General features: G+C 41.0%; 1 pseudogene; it reads right to left on the minus strand.

The window, feature by feature from the left end:
* Window positions 1-1,773: 1,773 nt before the first annotated feature.
* Window positions 1,774-2,231, minus strand: LOC127677378 (60S ribosomal protein L21-like; annotated as a pseudogene).
* Window positions 2,232-18,704: the final 16,473 nt, after the last annotated feature.

An 18,704-nucleotide genomic window follows, 5' to 3' on the forward strand; every position in this document is an offset into this window, starting at 1 on the left:
CATGGATTGTTCAGCCTTATAGAACCCAGGACCACCAGTCCAGGGATGGCCCCACCCACAATGGAATGGCCCCTCTCCTGTCAATCACTAATCAGATCTTATGGAGGCTTTTTCTTTTTGATTTTTGAGACATTATTGAGGTTCCCTCCTTTCAGACAACTCTAGCTTGAGGCAACTTGACACAAAACTATCCAGAACATGCTTCTCTAGGTCTGGAGTGACAGCTGCTTCTAAAGATGTTAATCTCTTGAACTCTTCAACTTCTCTTTTTGCTTGCTTGGTGTTCTAATGCTTGCATAACTAACTCCGTTGATTAAATGCCCTTTATTTGAAATATAGAGTGTGTTTTGCATCATACTGACTGGACCCTTAATCCTCTCACTATTTAACAGAAAACAACCTTGGTCCACGACATTGAGAGATTAGAAAGCAAGACATATCCTCAAAGCTTTGAAAAAATACAAACATGCAGAAAATAAGAAATATGAGATCTTCTATATTCATGTATCTAGAAGATGCAATTTGGGAGCACGTAAGATTTCTCCTAATTGGTCTGACCTATCTCACACCAAGAAAGAGACATGATTTTGAGGGCAACATATGGCACATGTATGCGTGTTACGTCAACAAATCCAACTGGGAAGTTACCTGAGATAATTTCCTTAATGATTTGCTTGGAAATGAATCCACATCTTTACCTCTAGTCCAGGTCCTTCTTGTTTTTATTAAAATAGTGTCTCACTTTGTAACATGAGAGAGAGAGAGAGAGAGAGAGAGAGAGAGAGAGAGAGAGAGAGAGAGAGAGAGAGTTTAGGCTATGGCCTTGAGGATTAATTTCTGTCCCTCCTGAGTCCCTTGAGTGCTTGGGTCACAGTGGCACATCACTGTACTCAATTTCCATTGTTTTATATTAATTAAATCATCTGGTATGATTCCCCTGTGTCTGCCTTCTTCCACTTGACACACTTTAGATATCCATATTATGAACATGGATACTAAGAATTTTCTAAGTTGTATTTATCAGTACTTCATCCTTTTTGAAATAGCTAAATAATTTCCCTGTGTGGAAATACCGTAATTCATTTCTCCATTCCTTCATCCACAGACATTTGAGCTGTTTCTACTTATTAACTGATATGAATAACACTACTGGTCCATTGGTAATTCTGTTTAACTTTTTAATGAACCAGTAAATTGTCTATCACTGTGTTTGAGCCATTGTATATTCCCACCAGCAATGGATGATGGCTCCAATTCCTTTATAATGCAAAGTTTACATCCTTGCAAGCACTTGCTATCTGCCATTAAAAGACAACACACACACACACACACACACATACACAAAAACCAACCAACCAACTGAACAAACAGAAACCCCTCATGGGTCTAAGATGGTACTTTATGTGTTAAATAGCTTACATTTTGATGCAGTCAGATGCTCCATGCTTTGTCTTGTGGCTTGTGCTTTCTAAGTTTTGTTTAAGAGTCTGTTCTGGGGCTCTAGATGGTTCATTGGTTAGAGCACTTGATGCTCTTGCATTTTAATTCCCAGCCCCAGCTCTCTGTAGCTCCGCTTCCAGGGGATGCAGTGCCCTTGTCTGACCTCTGTGGATACCAGACATATACATAGTACACACACATACATGCAAGTGAAACATTGACACATATAAAATAAGTAAACCTGAGAGAGAGAGAGAGAGAGAGAGAGAGAGAGAGTCTTGTTCTTTCAGTCTGGGTCCTTTATTTCTGTTTTGTACATCAGGTCATTTATCCCTATGGAATGGGTTCCAACATCTCAGGTTCCTTCCTCTTGGTCCTCACAAGTGTGCTTCTCTGGGTGGTACAAGCTAGCGCGCCAGCTGAACCCAGGGACCCTTCTCTTTGGCTTTCTTCTGATCATTCTCCTTCCCCCGCTCCAGGAAGCTGTCTCTGCTCTTCCAGTGCTTGATGTGCTAAGTCCAAACGTTGATCCTCTTGGCCAGAATCTGCCCTTAATCTGCTTGTTTAGAGTGATGCCCACGCCTGCAGGGTGACATTGTGGACTCTTCAGGTTTTGCCGTGGTAACACTTATGGGGCATTCCTTTTGAACAGTGTCCATTCCCTTGGTGTCTACACTATCACTCTTCTTGTAGATTTGCACGTATGTAGCCAAAGGAACAGCTCCATGTTTCCTAAAAGGCCTGGGGAACACATACCGGGTGCCTCTCCTCTTTCCCTTAGTGTTCGCCATTTTGGCGAGTTACTGGAAGATTGATCTTGTTGTTGAACAACAACAAAAAATACTCTTTTTTTCAACTGGCAAGTTTTCCTGCCCACATTTGAATCTCTAAACAGTCTAAACCCCCATCTCCCCTTCACTACCATTTTGTATTCAATACTGGCCAAGGTTCCCATTTCCCATTTCCCCACAAAGCAATGATGCAATATTAGTTAATAGTCCACTCCTTTTTCCTACAGAATACATCGATTTCCTCAACATCTACTGAGAAAAATGTCTAATGGATTTTTGGAAACTTCTTTGCTAAATTCTATTCTACTGGTCTTCAGCCCAGACCTGCCAACGTCCCTTACAACAATGTCCCTTACAACAAATCTATTTTGTTGTTATTTTTATTTTTACATTTAATGGTTTTTTTTTCTTTTAGTTGGCTGTTCTGTTGCTTTTGTTTGTTTGTTTTGTTTTTCGAGGCAGGGTTTCTCCATGTAGCTCTGGCTGTCCTGAACTCACTCTGTAGACTCAGACTCACAGAGACCCTTCTCCCTCTGCCTCCCAAGTGCTGGGACTAAAGAAAGTGTGCACCACCACTCCTGACGAGCTGTGCTGTTTAAAAGCATGATTTTTTTTCTAGTCAGATTTCAGATTTTCTTTATAACTAAGTTATCATACTGTCAAATTTATCATTTAAAAATATGAAATACTTGCAGTGAAGAAGGGATGGCTCAGCAGTTAAGAGCACTGACTGCTCTTTGAGAGGTCCTGAGTTCAAATCCCAGCACCATATGGCAACTCACAACACTCTACACAACAATAATGGGGTCTGATGCCCTCTTCTGGTGCTCAAACTTACATGTAGACAAAGCACTCATATACATGCATACATAAAACATTTTTGAAAAGAATATAAAATGCAGGTAATTTATGTGATCTTATTTAGGTAATTTTTTTTATTTTTTTGGAATTTTATAGTATTTTAATATAAATTTTATATATTTTGCTTTAAATTTGAATCTATCCAGATTGTATTTTATTACTGATTATAGGAACAGTGTCTTATTTTTGTTACATTTCTCGATATGCATTATTAGTTTAAACTAGTTCTCAATAGTTGCTTTGCTATTGTTGCTCAGTGATTATGTGTCACATGTACACATGAGGACAGTTACAGCTTTTATCTTCAGTTATTAATATAATTTATTTCTTTAGAAAATTGGCTAAGGTATTATCAACAAACACAAAGATAGAGTTGAAATAACTTCTTTCTTTACCACTTAGACATCCTTTTAAAGTAGTAATGTCTTTTCTTGTTGCAGATTCATAAATTTCTGATTGCCAATGTCTACATAAAAAAATTCCTTTACTTGTGCTCCATAAATTATATCTGCTTCTTCTCACAAGTGATTCCTTTATGAATGGTTGAAAGAAAAGGAAAAAAATATGGCCCTTGTTTATACATGACCCTTCACAATAGTCCCAGGTAGGAACATAATGCAGTAGTTTGTGACTCTTCTCAAGGCCAATCAAGAGGGAAAATGGAGTAGAAAAATAGCCAGTTGGGTAGGACCTCAAGCAGAACAACCCAAGCTCTCCTATGTTGAAGATGACTCTTAATATAACTTTTATTTGCCTAAAGTAATTGTTGTCTCTAAGGCTTACTTCCTCAGTCTGCTAACTTAGACCTAGTCCTGGAAGTTTCTAACCTCCATACAATTTAATCTAGGCATAGAATCTTTTAAGCCTCTGAGACTTACTGTTGAATAAGCTCTCTACTTCCTAGTTCTTTCTGAACTCAGGCGGACTGGTTCAACTCAGCTGGCTCAAGACTCTTGTCTAAGCTGACTGATTCAATATGGCTTCTCTTACTTCCTGAATGAACTGCTCTGCTAGGTTTCAGACTAACCCTGGAAATCTGTTCTAATCTGGCTCTGTCTTCACCTGTGTCTAGCTTGTTCTCTCTTCAGTCTTGGCACAATTCTTTCAGGAAAACTGCTTCCTTCCTTTCTCCCTGTACTGCTCTCTCTTAAGTAGCCTCTCTTTCCTTTCTCTTCTTGTGAGAATTGGGCGTATCCTATTCTGTCAAATCTTTCTCTGATTCATCACTTTGTCTACCGCTCAATTAGACATCACTTTCAAACATGGGTGCTTCCTTCTACAAACTAACTTTGCCTTCATTGTTTGTGATTAAAGATCTGTACTAAGGGTGTGTCTGTATTCCAGCCAGAGGGATTAAAGGTGTAAACTCATAGCTAAGCCACACCACAACTAGAAACATTGTTTTTTCAGTAAATAACACAATCTCAAGGGTCACAGTGTGACCAAATATCCTGTAGCAGATGACATAATATTATCATGAGCAATTCATTTACTCACAGATTCTTAAGGGAGGATTCACACTGGTTATTGGTAGGGACTAAAGGTTTGTCATAAGAACTTGGAAGGAATAAGATTGGGAGATGGGTGACAATGAGATTTAAAAAGGAGAGTTCTTGACTATAAAAATCTCTTGATTCTACTTTTTCACTTTAGCTTTGTCCCGTTTCTCTCTAAAAATCTCTAGCTATTCACCCATTTCTCTCCTCTTTAGAGTAAAAATTTCTTGAAAGATTCAACTACACTAATTACCTCTAATATTTCCCCCCTCACAGTCAGAAAAAATTATGGCAGATGAGGTATATTGAATTCCTTCAATTATCAATGAATTACTTTTTGGTTTGGGACAAGTTCTCTGGCTGGCCTTGAACTCAAGGTGTACTAACCAAGGATAATCTAAACTCTGACCCTCCTACCTTTACCTCCCAAGTGCTGGCATTATAGATGTGTGCTCCTGTCCCAGCTGAGAGTTTTTTCCTTGCCTGCTTGCAGTTCCTACTGTTGTCCTCTTTGGATTTTGTGCCTGTTCACACTTAGGGGGTTTTGTCATCGTTTGACCGTTGCCTTCGGCAGTGACTGGGATTCAAACCCAAGGCCTTGCATGTGTCAGGCAAGTGCTCTGGCACTGAGCTATACTCTCAGCCCTCATTTTCTGAATCAAGAAATTCACCTTAAAAGAGGTGAAGCGTAAGGTTGATAAGCCCAGGAGGGTCTACTGCTGTTACCACGAACTCTGGCTTCCAGAAACAAGCAGGTGCAAAGCCTTCTAAAGCCTCAGTTTAGGTGTCAGCTGACAGAAAAGACTTCAAGGGTGAAGATGAACAAGTTAGAAGAATGAACTAGAACTGGAAGATGATACTGTTTCCCAAAGCTGAGGTCAAGGGTCACCGAGGTCTTCATTTTGGACTTTGTTTATTTAAAGTTCTTTTTCCAACCCTGACGTTGCTTTTGTTTTTGTTTTTAAGAGAGTATTTGTGTGTAGTCCAGGCTAACCTTGAATTCATCATTCTCCTACCCTGCTTCTGAGTGCTGGGATTACAACATACACAACCACACCTAGTTTACATCCAACTTGTTATTAATATCAAAAGAAGGAATGCTTTCATCGTGGGGATGGAGTCAGGGATTCCATTAACTGGAAGCTAAGACTGCTGCCTACCCAGTATGTTTTCTACATATACCTGAGAGATGACCGGATCCTGGCCGATCAGGTTGTATTCCACGTACCCGAGAGATGAGTGTGTCCTAACCAGTTACGAGTATTCCACATATCCCTGAGACATGAGGCTTAAGAAGGTGGCTCTGACGCTGGCTCGTATTCATTTGATCCTTGTTACTCATACACCGAGAAGACAAGAATGAAGAGCAGGGAATGCATGCCATCTGGAATTCTTGGGAAGAGAAATAAATGGTAAAGTCTACATGTCTAAAGCAGCTGTCATAGAGAAGAATCTCAACTGTTGCTACAAAATGAAAACATTTCTACAAAGACTACTATAATCTGTTTTCTGATAAAATACCCCTTCCTCTCAATTCAACCCATTTCAGCGACTTTCGCTTATTAGAAGAGCCAATCTCAGTTCTTACAACTCTTTATTGTTTGCTCCACAACTGTTTTATATGTACATGTATGTGTGTGTGTGTGCCCCTGTGTCTGTATATATATATTTTTTAAAAGATTTATTTATTTACTTATTTCATGTATGTGGGTTCACTGTAGCTGTCTTCAGACACACCAGAAGACAGCATCGGATGCCCATTACAGATGGTTGAGAGCCACCATCTGTGTGGCATGGTTGTTGGGATTTGAACTCAGGACCTCGGGAAGAGTAGTCAGTACTGTTAACTGCTGAGCCATCTCTCCAGCCCTGTGTCTGTATATATTAATGTGGCTATGTTGGTATGTGCATGGAAGCCAGAGGACAACCTCAGGGACTGTCCCTCAGAGCTGTCCACCTTGATTTTTGAGACATGTTGTCTTACTGGCCAAGAGCTCACCCAGCAGGTTAGGCTGGCTGGACTGCGATCATAGGGATCTGCCTGTCTCTGCCCCACAGTCCTGGGATTGTAAGCACACACCACTGTGCCTGATATTTTCTATGAGTTCTGAGGATCAAACTCAGGTCCTCCTGCCTTCAAGGCAAGCAGTTTATTGGATGAGCCCTTATAACTTAATTTTAAGGCCTCCCATGAGTCTCATCTTAGCTCCTATGGCTTAGAACAAAAAAGGAGAGTCTGTCCAGGGATCGGACAGACTGAGATCAACCTGGGCGGCAGCACCACATCTCCAACTCCTGCAAGAGGCTAGCTGGGCTTCCGGGCGGCCAGTTGGGAGAAGTCAGTGTGCTCCAGTGAATCCAGCGGGCCCCAGCGGGAGCCTTCGGGTGCCTGCTTTGGGATCTGAACAGCCTGGGCAGCAGCACCCTGTCTACAAGCAGTGCAGGAGGTAAGCTGTGCACCAGAGGCCAACTGGGAAGGGGCAGCTTGCACTGGTGAGTCCAGCACTGACAAGAAAAACTAACACCAGTGAGAACTAGATGGCAAAAAGCAAACGCAGGAACGTCACTAACAGAAATCAAGGCAATATGGCAACATCTGAACCCAATTCTCCTCTACCAACATGTCCTGGATACCCCATCACACCAGAAAAACAAGATTGGGATTTAAAATCACTGGTCATGATGCTGGTACAGGAACACATGAAGGACATACTTAAAGAAATTCAGGAGAAAATGGATCAAAAGTTAGAAGCCCTTGCAAGGGAAACACAAAAATCATTGAAAGAAATCCAGGAGAATACAAAAGCCAACAAGGAGGAAATGCAAAAAACACTTAAAGAAATACAGGAGAACTTTGGTCAACAGGCTGAGGTCATGAAAGACGAAACACAAAAATCTCTTAAAGAAATACAGGAGAACTTTGGTCAACGGGCTGAGGTCATGAAAGACGAAACACAAAAATCTCTTAAAGAATTACAGGAAAGCACAAACAAGCAAGTGAAGGAGCTAAGCAAAACCATCCAGGATCTAAAATCAGAAGTAGAAACAACTAAGAAAACTCAAAGGGAGACAATTTTGGAGATAGAAAGCCTTGGGAAGAAATCAGGGGACAGAGATGCAAATATCAACAACAGAATACAAGAGATAGAAGAAAGAATCTCAGATGCTGAAGATTCCATAGAAACCATGGACTCAACAGTTAAAGAAAATGCAAAATGCAAAAAGCTTGTAACCCAAAATATCCAGGAAATCCAGGACACAATGAGAAGACCAAACCTAAGGATTATAGGCATAGATGAGAGTGAAGATTTACAACTTAAAGGGCCAGCAAATATCTTCAATAAAATTATGGAAGAAAACTTCCCTAACCTAAAGAGAGAGATGGCCATGAATATACAAGAAGCCTACAGAACTCCAAACAGACTGGACCAGAACAGAAATACATCCCGTCACATAATAATCAAAACACCAAATGTTCTAAACAAAGAAAGAATATTAAAGGCAGTAAGAGAAAAAGGCCAAGTAACATATAAAGGAAGACCTATCAGAATCACAGCAGACTTTTCACCTGAGACTATGAAGGCTAGAAGGTCCTGGGCATATCTCATGCAGACTCTAAGAGAACACAAATGCCAACCAAAACTACTATATCCAGCAAAACTCTCAATCACCATAGATGGAGAAACTAAGATATTTCATGACAAAACCAAGTTTACCCAATATCTATCCACAAACCCAGCCCTAAAAAGGATAATAGGAGGACAACACCAATACAAGGAGGGAAACTTCACCCTGGAAAAAGCAAGATAGTAACCTTTCATCAAACCCAAAAGAAGTTAAGCATTTAAATTTAAAAAATAACGTCAAAAATGATAGGAAGTAACAATCACTATTCCTTAATATCTCTTAACATCAATGAACTTAATGCCCCAATAAAAAGACACAGACTAACTGAATGGATACATAAACAGGACCCTACATTTTGCTGCTTACAGGAAACACACCTCAGGGTCAAAGACAAACACTACCTTAGAGTAAAAGGCTGGAAGACAATTTTACAAGCAAATGGTCTCAGGAAACAAGCTGGAGTAGCCATTTTAATATCAGATAAAATTGACTTTCAACCCAAAGTCATCAAAAGAGACCCTGAGGGACACTTCTTACTGGTCAAAGGAAAAATACAAAAAGAAGAACTGTCAATCCTGAACATCTATGCCCCAAATGCAAGGGCACCCTCTTTCGTAAAAGAAACTTTATTAAAACTAAAAGCACACATTGCACCTAATACAATAATTGTGGGTGACTTCAACACTGCACTTTCCTCAATGGACCGATCAGAAAAACAGAAACTAAACAGGGACACAATGAAACTAATTGAAGCTTTGGACCAATTAGATTTAACAGATATATATAGAACATTCTATCCTAAAACAAAAGAATATACCTTTTTCTCAGCACCCCATGGTACCTTCTCCAAAATCGACCATATAATTGGTCACAAGACAGACCTCAACAAATATAAGAAGATAGAACTAATCCCATGCCTCCTATCTGATCACTATGGAGTAAAAGTGGTCTTCAATAGCAACAGAAACAACAGAAAACCCACATACACGTGGAAACTGAACAATACTCTATTCAATGATACCTTGGTCAAGGAAGAAATAAAGAAAGAAATTAAAGACTTTTTAGAACACAATGAAAATGAAAACACAACATACCCAAATCTATGGGACACAATGAAAGCAGTGCTAAGAGGAAAACTCATAGCCCTGAGTGCCTCCAAAAAGAAAATGGAGAGAGCATACATTACCAGCTTAATGACACACCTGAAAGCCCTAGAACAAAAAGAAGCTATTTCACCCAGGAGGAGTAGAAGGCAGGAAATCATCAAACTCAGGGCCGAAATCAATCAAGTAGAAACAAAGAGAACCATACAAAAAATCAACAAAACCAGGAGCTGGTTCTTTGAGAAAATCAACAAGATAGATAAACCCTTAGCCAGACTGACCAAAGGGCACAGAGAAAGTATCCAAATTAACAAACTTAGAAATGAAAAGGGAGATATAACAACGGAAACTGAGGAAATCCAAAAAATCATCAGATCCTACTACAAGAGCCTATACTCAACACAACTGGAGAATCTGGAGGAAATGGACAATTTCCTTGACAGATACCAAATACCAAAATTAAATCAGGACCAACTAGACCATCTAAACAGTCCCATAATGCCTAAAGAAATAGAAGGAGTCATAGAAAGTCTTCCAACCAAAAAAAGCACAGGACCAGATCGTTTCAGTGCAGAATTCTACCAGACCTTCAAAGAAGAGTTAACACCAATACTCTTCAAACTATTCCACAAAATAGAAACAGAAGGAACACTACCCAATTCCTTTTACGAAGCCACAATTACGCTGATACCAAAGCCACAAAAAGATCCAACAAAGAAAGAGAACTTCAGACCAATTTCCCTTATGAACATAGATGCAAAAATACTCAATAAAATTCTTGCCAACCGAATCCAAGAACACATCAAAACGATCATCCACCATGATCAAGTAGGCTTTATCCCGGGAATGCAGGGTTGGTTCAATATACGGAAATCCATCAATACAATCCACTACATAAACAAACTCAAAGAACAAAACCACATGGTCATTTCATTGGATGCTGAAAAAGCATTTGACAAAATTCAGCATCCTTTCATGCTTAAAGTCTTGGAGAGAACAGGAATTCAAGGCCCATACCTAAACATAGTAAAAGCAATATACAGCAAACCGGTAGCCAGCATCAAACTAAATGGAGAGAAACTTGAAGCAATCCCACTGAAATCAGGGACCAGACAAGGCTGCCCCCTTTCTCCTTATCTTTTCAATATTGTACTTGAGGTACTAGCTCGGGCAATTTGACAACATAAGGAGGTCAAAGGGATACAAATTGGAAAGGAAGAAGTCAAACTATCATTATTTGCAGACGACATGATCGTCTACCTAAGTGACCCAAAGAACTCCACTAGAGAGCTCCTACAGCTGATAAACAACTTCAGCAAAGTGGCAGGTTATAAAATCAACTCAAGCAAATCAGTGGCCTTCCTATACTCAAAGGATAAGCAGGCTGAGAAAGAAATTAGGGAAATGACCCCCTTCACAATAGCCACAAACAGTATAAAGTATCTTGGGGTGACTCTTACCAAACATGTGAAAGATCTGTATGACAAGAACTTCAAGACTCTGAAGAAGGAAATGGAAGAAGACCTCAAAAAATGGGAAAACCTCCCATGCTCATGGATTGGTAGAATCAATATAGTTAAAATGGCCATTTTGCCTAAAGCACTATACAGATTCAATGCAATACCCATCAAAATCCCAACTCAATTCTTCACAGAGTTAGAAAGAGCAATTATCAAATTCATCTGGAACAACAAAAAACCCAGGATAGCTAAAACTATTCTCAGCAACAAAAGAAAATCTGGGGGAATCAGTATCCCTGACCTCAAGCAATACTACAGAGCAATAGTGTTAAAAACTGCATGGTATTGGTACAGTGACAGGCAGGAGGATCAATGGAACAGGATTGAAGATCCAGAAATGAACCCACACACCTATGGCCACTTGATCCTCGACAAAGTGGCTGAAAACATCCAATGGAAAAAAGATAGCCTTTTCAACAAATGGTGCTGGTTCAACTGGAGGTCAGCATGCAGAAGAATGCGAATTGATCCATCCTTGTCTCCTTGTACTAAGCTCAAATCCAAATGGATCAAGGACCTCCACATAAAGCCAGACACTCTGAAGCTAATAGAAAAGAAACTGGGGAAGACCCTTGAGGACATCGGTACAGGGAGAAAGTTTCTGAACAGAACACCAATAGCGTATGCTCTAAGAGCAAGAATTGACAAATGGGACCTCATAAAATTACAAAGTTTCTGTAAGGCAAAGGACACCATCAAGAGGACAAATCGGCAACCAACAAATTGGGAAAAGATCTTCACCAATCCTACATCAGATTGAGGGCTAATATCCAATATATATAAAGAACTCAAGAAGTTAGACTCCAGAAAACCAAACAACCCTATTAAAAAAATAGAGTACAGAGTTAAACAAAGAATTCTCACCTGAAGAACTTCGGATGGCGGAGAAGCATCTTAAAAAATGCTCAACTTCATTAGTCATTAGGGAAATGCAAATCAAAACAACCCTAAGATTTCATCTTACACCAGTCAGAATGGCTAAGATTAAAAATTCAGGAGACAGCAGGTGTTGGAGAGGGTATGGAGAAAGAGGAACACTCCTCCACTGCTGGTGGGGTTGCAAATTGGTACAACCACTCTGGAAAGTAGTCTGGCGGTTCCTCCGAAAACTGGGCACCTTACTTCCAGAAGATCCTGCTATACCACTCCTGGGCATATACCCAGAGGATTCCCCACCATGTAATAAGGATACATGCTCTACTATGTTCATAGCAGCCCTATTTATAATTGCCAGATGCTGGAAAGAACCCAGGTATCCCTCAACAGAAGAGTGGATGCAAAAAATGTGGTATATCTACACAATGGAGTACTATTCAGCCATTAGAAACAATGAATTCATGAAATTCTTAGGCAAATGGATGGAGCTAGAGAATATCATACTAAGTGAGGTAACCCAGACTCAAAAGGTGAATCATGGTATGCACTCACTAATAAGTGGATATTAACCTAGAAAACTGGAATACCCAAAACATAATCCACACATCAAATGAGGTACAAGAAGAAAGGAGGAGTGGCCCCTGGTTCTGGAAAGACTCAGTGAAACAGTATTCGGCAAAACCAGAACGGGGAAGTGGGAAGGGGTGGGTGGGATGACAGGGGAAGAGAAGGGGGCTTACGGGACTTTCGGGGAGTGGGGGGGGCTAGAAAAGGGAAATCATTTGAAATGTAAATAAATTATATCGAATAAAAAAAATAAAAAAAAAAGGAGAGTCTGTCTCTCACTCCTCTGCCCCAGCCCCATCCCTTTATAAAGGACTGGGAAAAGGGGCTAGAATATCACAGCTATCTTCTGGGTTGTCCAGAGAGACAGTAAGATCCTTTCCCTGGCTCCACCAAGTTCCACAGGAAACCTACTCTCAGGGCACGCTCTCCTTTTATAACCACCTAGTGAGAGTCCTCATGTAATATTTCTCTTACGTGTGTACATCTTGGCCCCACAGAGAGTCTTAGCCAGGCTGATTCCCCAACTCCCAGTCACTCTTTGCAGCTAATTCTCCAGCCCAGAGGTATTCAGAAGGACTCGATGCTGTTCCACCCCAGAAAACTAGGAACTAGATGAGGGAGCACTCCCAGATCCCTTTCTGTGTTCGCCCCATTATGCTCTCTGTGATGGTTGGCTTTAACTGTCAACTTGATGCAACCTAGAGTCATCTGGGAAGAGAGCCTCACTGGGGGAGTGTCCACCCTGGGTTGACCTGTGGGAAGATGAAGGGCGCTGTGGTCTTGAATTGCCTAGGACTGGAGAAACTAAGCTGAGGACAGCAATCAGGTGAGTCTCACATTCACTTCTCTCTGCTCTTGACTGTGGCTGGGATGGGGCTAGCTGGAGTTCCTGTCCCGCCTTCTCTACAATGATGAATTCTAACCTAGAGTTGTAAGCTGAAACAGATCCCTGTCTCCCCTAAGTTCCTTTTGGTTAGGTTTCCTTGTGTTGTTCAGCAATAGAAATAAAATTAAGATCACATTTTCTCCCTGGTCTCAAAGCCCGAGGGCAGATCCCTCAGTGTTTGGTTGACAATGAAATTGTCTATGTGCTGTGTTATCTGTTAGGTTCCCTCATAGGACATTGATATGTTTCTTAAAAACAAACAAACAAACAAACAAACAAACAAAACCCCAACAACTCTGTCAGGAATAACTATGCTCAAAATCAGCTTTTCTCTTTTGAATCAAGAAATAGCCTAAGTTAACTGACACATGTAGGAAAATAATGGACTTGTTAAAATTAAGGCTCAAAGGTATGGACAGCCTGATCATATCAATGTACACCTCTGTCAGGCAGGCCCATCCATGGGTAACAATCCAGGAAGGTGCTTTAGCGTCTAGCTCTGTTTTATACCAAGATTTAAGATGATGTGCTGTGCCTAAGAAATGATGTAACTTCTTCCTAAATCAGCCCCGGACAGCTAACAGAAGACCTCTGTTTCTGCTCCTTTCCTGGTGGTTCCCCAATGGGGGAGATAGCTTATGCCCTGTCACAATGATTAACTTCAAGCCTCTTCCTTCCATCTTCTATAGCAAGCATTTATAATCTGACACGTGGAACTGTCTCCTTCTTGATGGCCTACTGCTTTCAAAACCAGAGGGGACACTAAGCAACAATGAGTTGATCGCCTGCTGTTCTGCAGCCCTCAGTTTGGCTCAGTGTCTCCAGATGTCCCCTCACGGGTGAGTTTCTGAGGCCCCTCTCTGAGCCTTTATTAGCTGCCTAACACTTCTCAGGCTGTTCCACCGCAGTATCTCATTCCCACGAACAGATGTGTGGACTTGAGTTTGCCAAAGACCCTTTCTAGCCTGCTTCTGAATTACAATCATGCTCTGGGTTTCTGAAAATGCTTAAGGGATTGGCGTGTGTTTGCTTCTGTTCTGACTTTCTGGGCTATTACTAGGATTATCTTATTCAGAGTTTTGAGGACTTCTCATTATAAGTGTAACAGTGACTATTTAGAGAGTATTGGCATATTAGCTGGGCGTGGTAGCACATGGCTTTAATCAGCATGTAGAAGGCAGAGGCAGGCAGATCCCTGGGAGTTTGGGGCCAGCCTGGTCTACACAGCGAGTTCCAGAACAGCCAGAGCTACATAGTATAAAGACTCTATCTCAAGAAACAAAGCAAAACAAAAAAACTAATTAGTTAGGTTTTTGGCACAGCATATCTCTGTGAAGATTGTGAAGTTGATGACTCTGAAATGATTAAGGAAAAATATAGGTGTGGTAGCATGTTGTATTTATGTCATCTGTATGTGCACACACATATGCACACATGTACACATATATACAAATGCACAGTGGATAAGCAAAGGATTAGGGGATTAACATCTGGTTTAGCATCATGAGATGAAGATGTGGATCTTGTGCACTGTTTCTGTAAATTTTTTGTCAAAATAAAAAGCTGGAAAGCGTGCGAATGTTTATGTAGGTAAAGAGCTTTAAAAATACATCCTATAATATCAGTAGTATTTATCACGGCATCTTGGGATTATGGGGCAGTTTTAGGTTCTCCATTTGGTCCATTTGTATGTCTAAATGTCCCATAATGCAGATATATGACTTTTGCTTTGTGATAAGGACAAAAGAAACTTCGAAGATGTGGTTGAAACTATAAATTGTTTTCAAAATTAATCTCACTGGGTTAGATGCTAACCATATGTCTACTTTATATCTTCCTGAGAGACACAGCTTAGATACTGCATTCATCAATGTGTGGTTAGTCTGCTTAGCTTGTTTTGGGTGAGCAGCTGTTTTGCTCTGTGGTCAAAACAATAAAAACAGAAGCCATTGACAGTCCTTCAGCTCTTGGTAAATGCTGGTAATGTCCTGGCTGTCTTCTCCACATCTATTCCCCTTTCCTCCTTTTTATAAGCCTGGTCTTCTCTTGTTGTCTAGCTTCCAGTGGGTTTGGCCAATAGTGGGGAAAGAACAAAAAAAAAAAAAAATAGATGGGAAGGACTTCTGAGTAAGTTGTTCCCCCAGGCCCTCTCCTGCAGGCTTGCTTTAGGTTGGTCTGATACTCTACAGGAAGACGGTGCACCTTTCACACGGTCTTCACACAGCTCTTTCCTTCAGGCTTACTGATGGAAACAGCACTGCAAATTACTAGCTGAGCCTCCAACTCCAGCCCTCAGCATCTGCACCTCTGAAGATGGTGCCTTTACTGAGGTCTATTGACCAATTTGAATGGATCATGTTTCCTATGGATACCATTAATAGGGTAACAATGCTGGGTGTCCTGTGGTTTTAAAAGAAATGTCAGCAAGTCTTCCCGAGAGGCTTTAGTGAGGGACCATTCTCCACAGCACTTCCTTGGCAGCTTGCACAGTACTTTCTGGTACTACAGAAGCTGGCTCACAAGAAGGAGGTTTTTGGATCCAGTTTGGATGACCTGAATCCAGTGTCTGAGATGTGTAGAGTCTTTACCAATAGACTTTGCTTTAACCTCTGAGAAACACCCAAGGGAAACAGCAAGAGCCTAGTGGTTCTGAGAGTCACTTGCTCTACCCTGATCAACCACTGATCATGAGGGAAAGGTCCCTCATGACTAGGAACTTTGTTGGTCCATGGTTCTTATGGGGAGCACTACCAGCCCAAGTAGAATATCTTCCTTCATACATACACACACACACACACACACACACACACACACACACACACACACACACACAGTGTGTAATTTTAGGTAAATATAAAATAATATGATTCCTTGGTGTTATTTGTCCCTCCCCCTTCAATATGGACCTCCCCTTACCCAGCTGAAACCCCTCTTCTTGTCTTCCATTTCTAATTTCATATTGCCTATATCCTACTATTCCTCTCTCAACACCCCTGCCAACATCTGTTTATATTTACCTGGTTTCTTTGGATACTCCATGTTGGTTCCATAAATATAAAGATTTGGATCTAGGAACTACAAGATGAGAGAGAATTTGTAGTGTTGCTTCTGGTCTGGATTCCTCACTCAGTATAATCTTTACTAGATCCATGCATTTACCTGAAAATTTCATGATTCCGTTTTTCTTTACAGCTATATAATATTCCATTGTGCATAGATAGGTTTCACACTTGGATTATTCATTCATCTGTTGAAGGGTGTGTAGGTTATTTCCATTTCCTGTCTATTGTGAATCAGGTAGCAATAAACACTAGGGAGCGACTATCTGTGGAGTAGGGTGTTGAACAAGGATTTCAACACTAGGGAAATCGAAACTTGTCCTTTTCCAAGGATCAACACCCTAAATCAGCTGTCTGGTATTTTCACCTTACATGCTGGTGGGAGCTGAAGGGTAGACCCATTTGAGAAGGCTGAGTAGGGGCAGTCCCATGTATGGAATGCTGACTTGGAGGAATAACCAACCAGACTTGCTTTCCCAACTGAGAACTAATAAGGCTTCTACCCTCATTACCCAGTTAGTATTTTCCTGGGGTTTCAAGCTGAAAAGTCAGGACAGGTCTAAGATACTTGGTTCTTCTTTCTGCCTAGCCACCACTTGTACCCTGGGGATAGGTGTGATAGGTGATACCTCTCAGTCCAGAGTCATGGTCCAGGCCCATAAACTGCAGCATGGAATTCTAGGGAGAAGAATTCTGCCACAATCTACATTTCCCTGATAACAAAACAGATTGCTAAAGAAAGCCCTATAGAGTGTTTTTTGGCCATGTTGGTACCAGACTTTTGCATCAAGCCTACCTTCTTTTTACATTCATAGAGCACAGAACCCCCTTAGGATGCTCCCAGAATTATGGAGACTTGTACCAAATGAAACTAAGGAGAAAATTCTTAATGATGAAGAACTGTTGGAAGCAAGACTGGGAAGGGCTAACCTATGACTTCTGGCAAATAACACAAGTGTGTCTCCAGAACTGAGTGGATACTGAGACCCTGTAAGCCCAGACCTGCCCAACCTATAGGAGGAAATAGCCCTCAGGGATATCACTGTGTCTCTGCCAATAGACCAAGGCTCATTAAGCTAATTGCTTTCTAGGGAAAGTGATTTTGTTTTCTGTCTTAACATCTGGGGAGAGAGACTACCTGTACATCACAGGACGCACACCAGAACAGACCACACCACGAACACACTTGGCGAGGGCCACTGGGAAGGGGCAAGATGGTCTATCACAAAGATATTAATTCACCAAAATCAAGTAAAGAAGTCAGTCTATGCCAGCTACTGCAGTTATCAAGGAGATTAAAATACCTCTACTCAGGCTTTAAATAAGAGAGATGAAAATAAATTATGGGATATTAGCAATCCAAGGAGAAAGTTATAGAATAGCCCATCATTTAGAAGTCAGACCTTAACAATTCAAAGTGGATGCTGTGCTTGTTATTTTAAGGTCTAGACACCTAGTAAGAAAGATGAATATCCCATCATGCATTTTAGGCTAGTAGTTGAGTATGATGCAAATAAGACCTTAATAGGGAAGAAATCTGAATTTCCCTTAAACAATAACAATAAGCAAATAGTTGTACAAATGGAATGGCTTGGGTTGGCAGAAGTCAACTTATTTCTCAAAAAAAAAAAGTAAAATGTTATCTTTTTAAATTTGCCATGATTCATGTCTTCTCTATTACCGTGTGTGTGTGTGTGTGTGTGTGTGGTGTTATATACATGTTCCCATATGTATACACAAGTGTGTATGTCGACCTAGGGTTGAGTTTGGGAGTCTTACTTGTCCAAACAGAGTTTTTCAACTGAATCTATGGCTCAGCCATAATGCAAGCTAGTCGACTTGCTTAGGGAATCCCATGTCTCAGCCTTCTTCTCAGTGATGGCTTTACCATAGAAACTATGTCCACCTGACACTTACGAGGGAACTGGGAATTCCAGCTCTGCTCCTCACCCTTGCTGCTGCCTGACAAGCACCTTAACTGGGGAGCCATCTCTCCATCCAGTCTCTGGGCGGGACTTCTATCCTATCATGCACCAAGTCCCTGGGTTCAATACCTTACCACATAAACCCAAGTATGATGCACACACCTGCAATCCCAGCACTTAGAGACAGAGGAGGAAGCGCAGGAGTTTGAGGTCACTTTCAGTCTCACAGTGCGTCTGGGGCCAGTATGGGCTACATGAAACCCAGTTGTTTACTTTTTTAAAAAGCTGCTCAGGTTCTCTCTCTCTCTCTCTCTCTCTCTCTCTCTCTCTCTCTCTCTCTCTCTCTGTCTGTCTCTCTCACTGTGTCTCTCTCTCTCTTTGTCTCTTTCTGTCTCACTGTGTCTCTGTCTCTCTGTCTCTGTCTTTCTCTCTCTGTCTCTCTCTGTCTCTCTGTCTCACTCTCTCTCCTCTCTCTTTCCTTTCTCTCTCCCCCTAACATGACTGGTATAAAAGCAGCAATCACACTGTCAAAAGCATAGTTCTCGCTCTCTCT

Source organism: Apodemus sylvaticus, chromosome 2, assembly GCF_947179515.1.
Source record: "Apodemus sylvaticus chromosome 2, mApoSyl1.1, whole genome shotgun sequence".
NCBI lineage: Eukaryota > Metazoa > Chordata > Mammalia > Rodentia > Muridae > Apodemus > Apodemus sylvaticus.